Below are 14,888 nucleotides of genomic sequence, written 5' to 3' on the forward strand. Positions count from 1 at the left end.
AAATTTACATGGGACTCACATTTTGTCAAACATGTGAGTCCCATGGACTCGGATTTTAAAAAAATTATTGAGAACACTGTCATATTATAAACACTATTGACATTTATTTTTACAGTAGGTCAATATATTTCTATTAGCTTTGTTCGTAGATGAAATACATTTTTTCCAAAAAGACTTGTCAGTTGTTTGAGTAATAGACATTTTGTAGGCCATATCTTTAATATAATTCAGGCTATATTTGCATATAGGATCTCTCCCATCTACACCCGCAACATTTCTGTCCTTTTGTATTCGTTCATCAGCAGTAAACAATCTTCCCATTAACTGAACGCAAAAGTTGCCTGGGGAATTGGCCCGTTGTCGAATATCAAAAATGTCTTTATTTGACAAGGCAAATGGTGGCCGGCCGAAAGACTGACTCCTTGGTTCTGTATCACACCAAGTAGGAAGTGCGTACGTGACCGGCGTAAATGTTATTAAATAATTTAGCCTAAATTTTGATACAACTGTTTCTCTTTCGTTCTTTGATATTAACTCCGCACCTATGTAATTCAAAACTATAGGAATAGTACATTTTTACCATCTAAACTCCAAACTTAACCAAAAGCCTTCTTCATACTTAAAAGCATCAGAGAGTTTTAATTTAAAAAGTTGGATAACAATATATGGGGCTTACTTCACTGTTTGGCACGTGTCATCTCACATTAATTAACAATCAGTTCAGGTTAGCTTTATTCATGCCGGGTAAACACAGTGATTAAGCTCTGACTATTACATAATCACTACTGTGTGACACGCGTCGTCTAAAATTAATGTTAACATTACGATGACGCTCTTCAATCCAAACTATTCAATTTTACCTAATTTTCAATCAACTGACACGTATCAACAGGATTGTTTGTATAAATGGTCTTCCTAAATGGCCAGTAAGTATTTTGTATAATATATCATGTTTATGTCACTGAAAATGAAGGCCATAATATGTCGCGACAAGCCATTACTATGTGTTGAAGAAATACGACGAAGGGTTTGGTATTGCCGATAAGACACGCAGTGGATGTCCTTCAAAGGTTGACCTGCGCCACATGAACATTATAGACGAGGAGGAGGCCAGGAGTGGTGAATTGGTGGCCTCAAAACATATAATTCTATTCGGTTGAGCGAAGTGAATAAGAATGGAATTATTTTCTCCTAGGGGGCGACACTGTATATATTGTGTTAGTTGTGATACTGGTAAGAATTGTGGGTAAGTTACGACAGTTGTTCATTCGACCAGTTAGCGCAGACCAGTTGACACGTAAATTTTTATTTTTCAAATTTTGTTTATGGTTTTGTTGTTTTAATTTGATGAGTACATGTGATTCATTTTGTTTTATAACTACATTGGTTATTGCTGCATTGGCTATTTTTATTTTTCTTCAATGTTTTTGTTTTCAAAATAAGTAAAGTGTATGTTGTGTTAGAGTGTAGGCGTACAGTGTGCGTGGGTGCGTGTTTGGAGGTGCGATTTATGTTTATTAATATATAAATTTAATGATTGATTAATATGAACTGTTTGGGAGGTAGTTTTGCACTTGTGTAGTGGAGACATGAGTTCGGAGGAGGTGTTTGGGAGGTGGTCTCTGGTGATTTCCTATGTATGGGAGAAATGAGATCGGAAGTGCTTGGGTAGTGATATTCTGTTAAATCCCTATGTAAGGGAAAGATGAGCTCGGGAGAGCTGTTGGGATGTTATATCGTTATGATTCCCTAAAAAGGGAAAGGTGAGCTTGGAAGAGCTGTTTGGATGTGATATCCTGGTGATTCCCTATGTAAAGGAAAGATGAGCTCGAAAGAGGCGTTTGGGAGGCGGTATCTGGTGATTTCCTATGTATGGGAGAAATGAGATCGGAAGTGCTTGGGTTGTGATATTCTGTTAAATTCGTATGTAAGGGAAAGGTGAGCTTGGAAGAGCTGTTTGGATGTGATATCCTAGCGATTCCCTATGTAAAGGAAAGATGAGCTCGAAAGAGCTGTTGGGGATGTGATATCCCGGTGATTCCCTAGGTAAGGGAAAGATGAACTCGGAAGAGCTGTTTGGGATATGGTATCCCGGTGATTCCCTAGGTAAGGGAAAGATGAGCTCGGAAGAGCTGTTTGGGATGTGGTATCCCGGTGATTCCCTAGGTAAGGGAAAGATGAGCTCGGAAGAGCTGTTGGGATGTGATATCCCGGTGATTCCCTAGGTAAGGGAAAGATGAGCTCAGAAGAGCTGTTGGGATGTGATATCCCGGTGATTCCCTAGGTAAGGGAAAGATGAGCTCGGAAGAGCTGTTGGGATGTGATATCCCGGTGATTCCCTAGGTAAGGGAAAGATGAGCTCGGAAGAGCTGTTAGGGATGTGATATCCCGGTGATCGAGGGTCTCCTCGTGTTTATAATTTATTTATTTAATTATTTGTTTATGTTGTTTGTAAATGATTGAAGATGGTTTGAATAAAACTCGTGCGCTAACTGCGTCCATATGCACTTTATATGTTGTTTGTGTTGCTTTATTATTAATGTTATGCAGTGTCGGTTATGGTCTAGGAGAATAAAAACTCGTCTCTTTGAGCGAACAGGTAATTTTATTGAGCAATATGGTATTAATTGGTTTCGCACCCCTACAGAAAGCCCGGACCTCAACCCTATTGAAAACGTATGGGCTGAAATCAAACACCACCTGCGTACGTGTGCTAAGCCGACCACGAGAGAACAACTTGTTGAAGGCATTAGAGAGGCATGGGAAAATATTAACGCAGAAAAGTGTAATTAATATATTAATCACCTAAAGAAGCTGATTTCAGCGTTAATTGAGAGAGAAGGTCGTGCGTCAGACTACTAAACTAGCAACACATGTAATAAAAATAATGAGACATCGATATTTAATTGATGTATTAGCTATTTAATATTATTCATTTTAACTACGCTTGTGTTTATCGTGACTTATAATCATCAAGTGAACGTCAAATAAAATTGTTTTTCGTGTAAAAACTAAGCCTGATTTGTTCTTTATACTTTTGTTCTCACATTCGATCTGCCTTTACTCTAGTCTTGTGTTGCAGTTGATACAGCATAACCCGGTATTGTTTGCTCGTGTCGATAGCAATCTCTTTGCATCAGCTATAACAGAAAACTCAAGTGAGGCAATTAAGAAGGAGCAGTGCGTGCTCGTTGAACCAACTAATTTGGATGCCCGATAAGGATTACCGGGCAATTCCCCTACCCTGTAATTATCATGCGGCCACCATTGTTCGACCATACGGGGCAGGGTTGGAAGACCATGCGGACTTTTGGTAAAGGGAATTTCCGGCGGCACTGTAGTAGGCGGGACGTGCATTTAAGCCGGATCATCTGACACTAATCTAGTGGGACTCCCCACGGGGATAGATCGATCTAAAATCTATGGGAATGCGCCCTATTGCCCAAATATCAGTGAATGTCGGATATTTTAATTCATTTTTGAGTTGCAGCGCCCTGCACTTTATTCAAGTGCTGAGTGTAAACGTGCCAATCATGTGCAGTGGTTATACCCTCCACCAAAGGTCTTCTCATTCGTCTCTACCAGTATCTGATATGAACTTGGTTGAAAGACCCCTTATGAAAGTCAGGAATCAATACACACGCTCCATGTTAACCACTGAACTTCAGGGAAATAAAATAATTAATTAAATAATAAAAAAAGAACTGAAGGCAATGTCTCCAGCCTTATAAATTTATACACATAGATGTACATCTTCAGAATTTAACTTCATTTAAAGTAATACAGAGGCCACAAGGGGTGCTTGGATCCCTGAGAAGTCCTTGGAAATCCCTGAGCAGTATGACAATTACTGCGTCTACTAAAGCATTGCATTATTTGATTTTATTTGCCTCATCTGTAATTTAATTTACCTTGCTTTTTGTTTGATAAAGAATTCTCCTTGCAGAGGTGCATTTTATGAAATGACCCAACAAAATAATATAGTTCAATTAAGGTCAAATGACCTGTTAAAATCATAAAAATCAGACTATATTATTATTATTATTATTATTATTATTATTATTATTTGAAAATTAAGTTCCTTCTAACTAAAAACTTGGAAGAAACTGAAAAATGAATTTCTCTATGCCAGTTTGACGTGAATGCATGTGATTGTTTCTTGAATTTCCTACTTGCTTTATTCAAATTACTACTGCTTTAAAAGTGAACAAAACGTGTCAGTGTAAAATGTTAATTTGAATGTAATTTTTCAGTGTTCAAATTCAAGTTGCCAATTTTTTTTTTTTTTTTTTTTTTGGGGGGGGGGGGGGGCATGTAAAAGAGGTCCAGAATATAACGCAAGAAGTGTAAGATCAGGGCAGCCTCCGTGTCGTGTTCAACAAGCTTGTTATCAGCTTGTAAAGGCCAATACAAAAGTGTCCGCTGCTCGCGATTTCAAGATATGTTTTTTCTCGTGCACACACACACACACACACACACACACACATAAACACAGATGGACATACATGTACGCACATCACTTATTTTTATATTAAACTTTTAAATAGTACGTACCTTATCAATAAGTACATGTATGTGTATGTGTTTGTGTGTTTCAGGTTAAAGAAAGTCCAAGACCTGTTTGCATCGTCAATATGAAACACTCCATGTACAAAAAGATCGGGTGTTGTTAAATAAAGAAGGGAAACGATAATACACGCCGATCATATTGCATGTTGTATATATTTTGCAGTTTTGATCACCTAAGACAACGGTAAGTACGTGCTGTATATTGTTTTAACATGATTTATGTAGAAAGAAGCAAATAGCTGGTATCATTATATGTCCCCTTTTATGACCCAAGAAAGGGGTGTTTAACAACTTGCAAAATAAATAAATGAAAGTGAAAACGTAAATAGTGGAGTTAACTATTGGTGAAAATTGTTGGTCACATGTATATGTGTGTGTGTTAATTAACTATTGGTGTAAATGTATGTTGGTCACATCTATATGTGTGTGTGTTAATTAACTATTGACGTAAATGTATGTTGGTCACATGTATATGTGTGTGTGTGTGTGTGTGTGTTAATTAACTATTGGTGTAAATGTATGTTGGTCACATGTATATGTGTGTGTGTGTGTGTGTGTGTTAATTAACTATTGGTGTAAATGTATGTTGGTCACATGTATATGTGTGTTTGTTAATTAACTATTGACGTAAATGTATGTTGGTCACATGTATATATGTGTGTGTGTGTTAATTAACTATTGGTGTAAATGTATGTTGGTCACATGTATATGTGTGTTTGTTAATTAACTATTGACGTAAATGTATGTTGGTCACATGTATATATGTGTGTGTGTGTTAATTAACTATTGGTGTAAATGTATGTTGGTCACATGTATATGTGTGTTTGTTAATTAACTATTGACGTAAATGTATGTTGGTCACATGTATATATGTGTGTGTGTGTTAATTAACTATTGACGTAAATGTATGTTGGTCACATGTATATGTGTGTTTGTTAATTAACTATTGACGTAAATGTATGTTGGTCACATGTATATGTGTGTGTGTTAATTAACTATTGACGTAAATGTATGTTGGTCACATGTATATGTGTGTTTGTTAATTAACTATTGACGTAAATGTATGTTGGTCACATGTATATATGTGTGTGTGTGTGTTAATTAACTATTGGTGTAAATGTATGTTGGTCACATGTATATGTGTGTTTGTTAATTAACTATTGACGTAAATGTATGTTGGTCACATGTATATGTGTGTGTGTTAATTAACTATTGACGTAAATGTATGTTGGTCACATGTATATATGTGTGTGTTAATTAACTATTGACGTAAATGTATGTTGGTCACATGTATATATGTGTGTGTTAATTAAATATTGGTGTACATGTATTTTGGTCACGTGTATACATGTGTGTGTTAATTAACTATTGGTGTACATTTATGTTGGTCACGTGTATATATGTGTGTGTGTTAATTAACTATTGGTGTAAATGTATGTTGGTCACATGTATTTGTGTGTGTGTTAATTAACTATTGGTGTAAATGTATGTTGGTCACATGTATATATGTGTGTGTTGATTAAATATTGGTGTACATGTATTTTGGTCACGTGTATATATGTGTGTGTTAATTAACTATTGGTGTACATTTATGTTGGTCACGTGTATATATGTGTGTGTGTTAATTAACTATTGGTGTTAATGTCTGTTGGTCACACGTATATACGTGTGTGTTAATTAACTATTGGTGTAAATGTATGTTGGTCACATGTATATACAACATTGGTCAAAAAGGTTGTCCCACCCCCATTTCCATGTACTTTTATTAATTGAAAAATGATCACCTCCCAGCTGTGAACTGTTAGCAATGGTACTTTTTATTACGGATACCGTGTCTAACATGATTAATGGTTAAAAATATATAAAATAGTGGTGAAAATATACACATTTTATACCATTTTGTAAAATTTATAAGAGGTACCCCCCCCCCCCCCTCAAAACCGACTGTATCACTGTGACTTCTACAGATGTAAGGAAATGTCTATAAAATTGAAAAGACGCCATCAAATGTCACCAAATTCACACACAATTAGCATTAGGGTGTGCTCGTTAAATATCACGTGCCTAACAGCGTGTGCGTCCACCGCGTACTGCAATTATCTCCTGTAGACGGTGTGACAAGCCTTCAACATGGGTAACAATTCTGTAATGTGGGATATTGTCCCATTCATCCTAAAGAGCGTGGCGGATTTGGTCAAGATTATTTAGGAATTGGTTCTCCTCTGCAATGCACATTCCAATTTATGCCACAGGTGCTCAGTAGGATTAATATCCGGACTCAAAGACGGTTGTCCCATCCTCAGAGCCCTGTGTGTCCATCCTCAGAGCCCTGTGTGTCCCATCCTCAGAACCCTGTGTTTCTGCAACAAATCGTTTGCCATACGAGAGCTGTGAGCAAGTGCGTTGTCACAATGAAGCCAGTAGCATCCCTGAAGTCACCTCTTGCAAATGGAGTGAGATTTCTGTTGAGAATGTTACATTAAAATGCCCCTGTTACGTTTTGTTAAAAAAGGAACAATGTACTAATACCATGGGCTTGGAATGTTCTCCAAATGCGGATTGATTTCACACCTCAGGCGATATTACCCTACACACACCCTTTCAAGAGGCATTTTTTCACATGTCTATGGACCCTCTTTGACCATCGCTGGGATACAAGAAATAATTTTATTCTGCATCAAAATCGACTTCCTTCCAGTGATGGATGGCCAGGTTCAGGTGCCCGTGGGATCACTGAACGTAGCACTCTCAGCTGATATCTCATTCCATCTTCAAGACATGACTTTGGGGTTAACTCCAGACTTTATCATAACTGCACACTTGCTCACACCTATCGCCTGGCAAGTGTTTGTTGAAGAAACACAATGCTCTAAGGATGGGACCACCATCTTTGAGCCCTGATATTATACTTACTAATCAACTGTGACATGAATTGGAGTGTGCAATGCAAAGGAGAACACACCTCATAAAAACGTGGACCAACTCCCCCAACTTGTTTAAGAAGAATGGGACCATTTCCCACAAAACAGAATTGTAACCCGTGTTGAAAGCTTGTCGCGCCGTCTACAGGAGATAATTGCAGTACGCGGTAGACGCACACGCTGTTAGGCACGTGATCATTAACGAACACACCCTAATGCTAATTGTGTGTGAATTTGGTGACATTTGATGGTGTCTTTTCAATTTTATAGACATTTCCTTACATCTGTAGAAGTCACAGTGAAACTATCGATTTGAGGGGGTACCTCTTATAAATTTTACTAAATGGTATAAAATATGTATATTTTCACCACTATTTTGTATTTTTTAAACCATTAATCATGTTAGACACGGTATCCGTAATAAAAAGCACTATTTCCAACTATTTACAGCTGTAAGGTGATCATTTGTAAATAAAAGTACATGGAAATGGGGTTGGGACAACCTTTTTGACCAATGTTGTATGTGTGTGTTAATATACTTTAGATGACAATTATAATATAACGCATAGCTTAGCTTTCAGAACAGCGTCTATTTAGATATTAATATCTCTGGGAGTATTTCTATGATACATTCATTATAGCGTGCATTGTTTGAGGGATTGTTTTTAAGTAAGATAATTAAAGCAGAACAATGTATATATATCCACGGTCAAGTAGTTTAAATTACTGTAAGTAGGATATGAATGTAGAGAAGCTTAACTTCCTATGTATGTAGCTGAACCAACTGGAACAAGATTGTCCTTATAAGAGTATGCGATTTTGTCTGACAATTTGAAATTAAGTAGCAAAATACATGTCTCGAACTTGTTTTTATGTATGATAATTGTACAGGGAAGTATATTCCATAATATATACGTTGCTCGTAAGATGTAACAGATCTCTTCCCCCCCACAGACCGCCACTGTCGTGTTTTACCGAGGATATCACCATATGTGGATGACACTCAGTGACACATCCACTGTGACATTTAGCACCACGAAGCTGCCATAGAACGAATGATGACTTTCGCCTCAGACCTTGAGGTATGGAAAATTAGGAACAAATTTTGATTGAAATAATAATTAACGATGAAATCAAGTTTCTGGCCATTTCTCCCCCCAAAAATGTAAAGTAAACTCAGAATCTCATTATCAAGATTGGTGATAGTGTGGTTCAAGTATCTCTCATATACGGAGTGCCAAAAATCTCGGTGTCTACCTTGATTCTACTCTCTCAATTGATAGGTAGGCCTATATCTCCCACGTACTGTATTACAATGTAAAGTGAAAATAGCACATCACATTATCTCCATGGCAACTAAAACACACACACACACACACAGACAGACAGACAGACAGACACACACACACACACACACACACACACACACACACACATACACACACACTCTCTCTCTCACACACACACACACACACACACACACACACACACTGTGGCCTAATAGCCAGCAGCTGATCCAGGCCCTACAGCAAGAGAAGTGGAATACGATTCCAAAAACGCCATCTGCGGCCTGATACCCCTGTTACACTAGAGGCAGAATGAACAAGAATGCCGTCGGAAAGACAATTCATTGTGCATTACTGGATATTCAAAGAGCATTCTAAAAATTGCGAGTGCATTTCAAATAGTTTTACCGATTCTTGTGGTCGGCCTGAATGTTTAAAACTTTCGAAGTGCATTTCAAATGGAAAATTATCGAATGGCATTTGAATAGCATTCTAACAGCACTTTGACTACATTCTAAATATTCTGATCACATTCGAGGGATATTCGAACTGGCACGCGACTTAAGACCCCCGTCGCACTTAATCGGAACCAGCAGGAATCAAGATAGAACCAGCCAGAATGAATTAATTGAAAAATTCGTGCCATAATCGGGAGTAAATTTCAAATTGCAGTCAGAATATTCCGAATGAAATTCAAATGCCGCACGAGTGTGGTTTGACTGCTGGCTGAATACAGGCAGAAGTATGTTAGAAGGTGCCTCGAATGATATATGAAGCGAACTCAAATGCAGTCAACTGCTCCCTGTATGGCTGCCAATTATGGTTTGAAATATAAAAAATTCAGATATAATGCAGCTGAAATTCCTAAAATTCTTAATTAAAATTACTTTCTCACATGTTTAGAATGTAACACAATGCCAAGAGTGTATAGATAATGCCACAGGAATGGTAACTGATACAGTGGAAATTTCACTCATCATTCCAGGCGAATCCAAGCGCATTCTGAGTATTCCTACTATACTTTTACAATAATTAAGGTCAATTTGGAATTTTTCCCCAAATGTGGTGTGAATTTTAACAAGGCAGCAAAGCTGTCAAATGTACAGAAAAAAAACAGAAAATAAAGATATAAAAAAGGTCATTTTGTCAATTTTGATGCAATAATAAATAATGCTCATAATAGCACTGTCAGTCAACACTGAATTTTATGCACTGAATTTCATGCACAACAGGTAACATGGTCAATAACAGGAGCGGACCCTGAGATATTTTCTGACAGTATTCCAAAGTATCTATGTTGATCCATCCTCCATTTTGATGGTCTTCCAACAGAAAAAAATAGATACCAGTCAATATAAACTTAATAACCTGACCGTCTTCCGGAAGACCCAGAAGATGGTCTCAATCCACCCCTTCAATAAGATTACAGTTTCAGGACCATGAGAGTTCAAATTCTCATGATGAAAGTCTCAATATTTGAAAAATGATGACAGTGCATAAAATAATATTACATTATGTATAAAGACATAAAAAACAATACAACTGCTTACGTGGAAATATAGAAAATGTGCAGAGCCTCAGGCAGATGAGAGTTAAAAGTCACAAATGCCAGTGTTTGAGAAAAAATTAAAAAGGAAAACATAACAAAACTAGAAAAGCACTCCAAGAGCGCAGACCTCTGCCAAGACAGCATTTGTTGATTATTATTGATTGATTATTGATCCGGACCACCACCAAAAACTAATCATTGCCCTCCTTGCCCACTTCTGACAGTTCCTGAAAATTTCATCAAAATCGGTCCGTAACTTTTTGAGTTATGTTGATGACAGACAAACAGGGGTGAAAACATAACCTCCTTGGCAGAGGTAAATATAATTCCAATGATGCTGCCATTCAAACTTTTAATCTTTTTTTATATATATATATATATAAAACTTATTTGCAATATTAAACAAAATTTACCTGCATAATTATCACTGCTTACTTATTATTAATCTAGCAGAGAGCTTAACCTTTGGGAGTTTACAGGGAAATATCAACAAGTGTGCTTTATGAAATCTCATTTAATGGCCTATTAATGACTTTATAACTCTGAACTTAGCTAAGTGATACCCAAGGGAAATTTACAGACTGACCCTCTCAAAGATCTTTCAGGCCCATAAGTCACATCTTAAGAAAAGCACATAACAATAATGCACAAAATAGGAGACTACCAATTCTGATGCAATAATACATTATGTTTAACTGCACAGTCAACATCAAATTTTAATTATGCACAACAGGTAACACCAACGAAAGTAAAAGCATAAGGCTTCAGGCCCATCAGAGTTCAAGTTTATACTTTGAAAGTGCCAGAATGAGAAAAATGAAAATTTCACACAAAATTGCATGAATTCAATGATAAAAGATAACCCAATTGAGCTGGCTTTCTAATTTGAACTGCATGCCAATCCTAAAAATCATACTTGTAAGTTAAAAATAATAATAAGTAACACAGTTTTCTTTTCATAATGTTTGCAGTAGCAGTGCAAAAAGATTTTTGTCAATTTTGATGTAACATTACATAATAAATTATATAATAATTATCACCAATTTTTGATTATTGACTATAAATAGCATGGACATTTAGAAAATTTGATTACTATTCGGCTTCATGTCCATGGGAGCTCCGAGTCCCACAATGAATATGCCAACATGATAATAATGAATTTTTCACTAAAATGTATAACTTCCAGAAAAAGAAGCCAATTAGACTGCTTTTCCAACTCAGGCTGCATTTTAGTCCTGTGTTTCTTTTTTGAAAGTTTGACAGTCATAAGTAACACGGTTTTCCCATAATGGTCATCATGGCAGCAGCACCAAAAATTGTGTTTTCTTCTATTTTGATGCAACATTACATAATGCTTAACAGCATAATGACCATCAATTTTTAATAATAATATATACGTATCATGGATTTTCAGAAAATGTGACTAGCATGGGTCTTCAAGCCCGTGGAGGTTCTAAGTCTCACCTTGAAAATGCCAATATGTGAAAAATGAAATTTTCACAAAAAACTGTTTAACTGCCAGAAAAATTTACCAAACAGACTACATTTCCTACTTAAGCTGTATTTTAGTCCCATGTTTCTTTCCTGTAAGTTTGAGAACAGTAAGTGACATGATTTTCCTTAAGTGCTCATCATGGGAGCAGTGCCCAAAATAGGGGTTTCTTCAAATTTTAATGTAACATTACATAATGTTTAACAGCATAATGACCATCAATTTTTAATAATAGAATATTAGTATCATGGATATTCAGAAAATGTGACTAGCAAAGGTCTTCAGGCCCATGGAACTTTAAAGTCACATCTTGAAAATGCCAAAATGTAAACAAGACAGCACTTTTCTGAAATGGGTTTATTTCCATTTTTAACACTTTTTTAACATAAAACAAAATTAACAGTTTACTGCCATTTTTATATGACCAACTAAGAAAATTGATGAGATGGGAAAAATATCAACAGAACAGTATTAAATGACCAATTTCCTCCATTATGAGATTCTGAACATAGTGGATGATTGAATCTGACAAACTGCAATGATATGTGTTTATTTCCATTTTTGACACTTCATTACACAATACACGATAACAAGTTTACCATCATTTTTACATAATCAACTAACAATGTTGTAAAGATGCAGGAAATGTCAAAAAAACACTTTTACATATCTTATTAGTTCAATAATGAGACTATTAACATGCCTAAGAATTGAATCAGAGAAAATGTGAAAAAAAAGCATAACTTCCCTAAAAATGACCCAATCATGCTGATTTTCGAACTTGACCTGCGTATTATAAATATTCATCAGTTCTGTAAGTTTCAAACCAAAAGGTAAAACGGTTTTCCACTTATCGTGTTTACGGTGTTGCATATATGCTGAAAAAAGTGAAAAAAAGCAAAACTTCCCTAAAAATGACTCGATCATGCTGATTTTCAAACTTGACCTGCGTATTATACAAATTCATCAGTTCTGTAAGTTTCAAACCAAAAGGTAAAACGGTTTTCCACTTATCGTGTTTACGGTGTTGCATATATGCTGAAAAAAGTGAAAAAACAGCATAACTTCCCTAAAAATGGCCCGATCATGCTGATTTTCGAACTTGACCTGAATATTATGAATATTCATCAGTTCTGTAAGTTTCAAGTCAAAATGTAAAACTGTTTTCCACTTATCGTGTTTACGGTAAAAGTGCACGGCAACGGCAACGGCAACGGCAACGGCAACAGCGACGACAGACGCAGGTGATGGCTATATGTACAGACACATCTGTGTCTGTACATAAAAATTCTTCGTTCAGGCTCATTCTTCTTCATTCCTTCTGATTCCGAATAAGGGTGACGAGGGCTTCATCCGAAGCATGCAGGCACTAACAGATCGCGACCTGCATTGAAGCATCCCGAGGCCCTACCCAGTTTTGACTGTTGAGACTTCGTGTTTGGCCAATGCCAATTTCTTTTGCTAAGTATTTTTTCTTTTGGAATCATTTTTGAAACTTAAGATTATTTGTCTCTGTATGCCAATATTCATAACAAATGATCCATATGAAAAATAAAACAAACAAATTTTGACTTTAAAATAGCAATGTCGACAATAATTCTCAGTTACTCGCCTTTTACGGTATTTGATCTTAAATGTACGCAAAGTCTGTGCACTTTTGTATTTTACAAATAAAAATGGGAGAAATGAAAATTAACTATAAAATTGTATAAGTACCAGAAAAAAAATTACCAGTTCATTAAAAGAATATCATCAAACAGTCGTTCTTTTTAATTCTTTTTAATTGAAATGAAGATATTACAAGATCAAAGATGTTACACGATAAATGTAAAGACTTTTGCATATATTTCTATGCTTTAGTGTGGAGATCATAGAGAAGATAACCCACACGTCAGTTTTTGAAAGATGGATGTCGTTTTCATAAAGTATTGTCAGTATTTTACTTCAATGGTAACAAAGTGAACTTGCTGTTGTGATTCTTGATTGTTTGACAGATAATTATTATCAAAAGACTACACAGATGAACATCCATCAGAAAATGTAACATGATATATGAAATGTTAAAAGTTGATTTTTTATGCATGACAAAACATGACTTTAGCACATGAAAATTTACCGCAAGTTTTTTTTTCTATCAGAGGTGCCGAGTGATTTCATCTTTCATTAGCTTTCATGCATTGTTATACATATGCTATTATCCCTAGAAACCCAATTAATTACATGAAAGACACTGTATGTTTAATTACATGAAAGACACATAAAATGACTAATCATGTATGTGCAAAGGCCTTTGCTATGGGATTTACTCGCCACAAATAATGACCTCAGACTAAAAGGTGATACCACTATTACTATAAGCACTCGGTTGGAAATTGTGATGCTCATGAGTTACGGAATTGCAACGAATCACCTTGCTTGTGCTCAGTAGCGATTGGCTTTCGAGTTAAGGAGGCCAGTATTACAATATGTAAAATCTGAGCAATATGTTTCATTTCGAGTATTGAAGGTCCTCAATTCACTCTGTGCCTCAGCCGCCACCAATAGGTCAGCAGGGTTGATGGCTACTGCTGTACGTAGGATACACCAGTTTATCATCATCCTTAGTGACAATTAATGTATCTGATAAACTGTCCCTGTGGACTCAGTGCCACTATCCTGGGGTTATAACAGTCAGCAATGAAGATGTGACCATAGCTGTCTGTACACCCTACCCATGGTACATACAGCTGACCAGTACCTCTGCCTCTTGTGCCATGCTGGTACAATTGGTCACCAGTAAGTGGCAGCACATGTACACAGTCACTGAGCAAGCCTGATATCTCAATGTTAAAATGCAAACTTTAAACTGTTATGTGTTGTGAATCAGAGGGCTGTTCCCATAGTGTTTTCTGTGATGAATTTTTACCAAAATGGTTATTTACAACTACTTAACAAGTACTATCTAGTACTAGAGCACTGTCTTAATCATGGACAGTGTCAACCTATCGTCTTTTCACTGTGGTTAAATTCCATCTGCATTAAATTCTGTAGGGACTTTGGCTTGCACGTATATTCATGAAGATATTTGATGT

Source organism: Lingula anatina, chromosome 9 (assembly GCF_051362555.1).
Source record: "Lingula anatina isolate TDL-2025a chromosome 9, LinAna3.0, whole genome shotgun sequence".
NCBI classification, from domain to species: Eukaryota; Metazoa; Brachiopoda; class Lingulata; order Lingulida; family Lingulidae; genus Lingula; species Lingula anatina.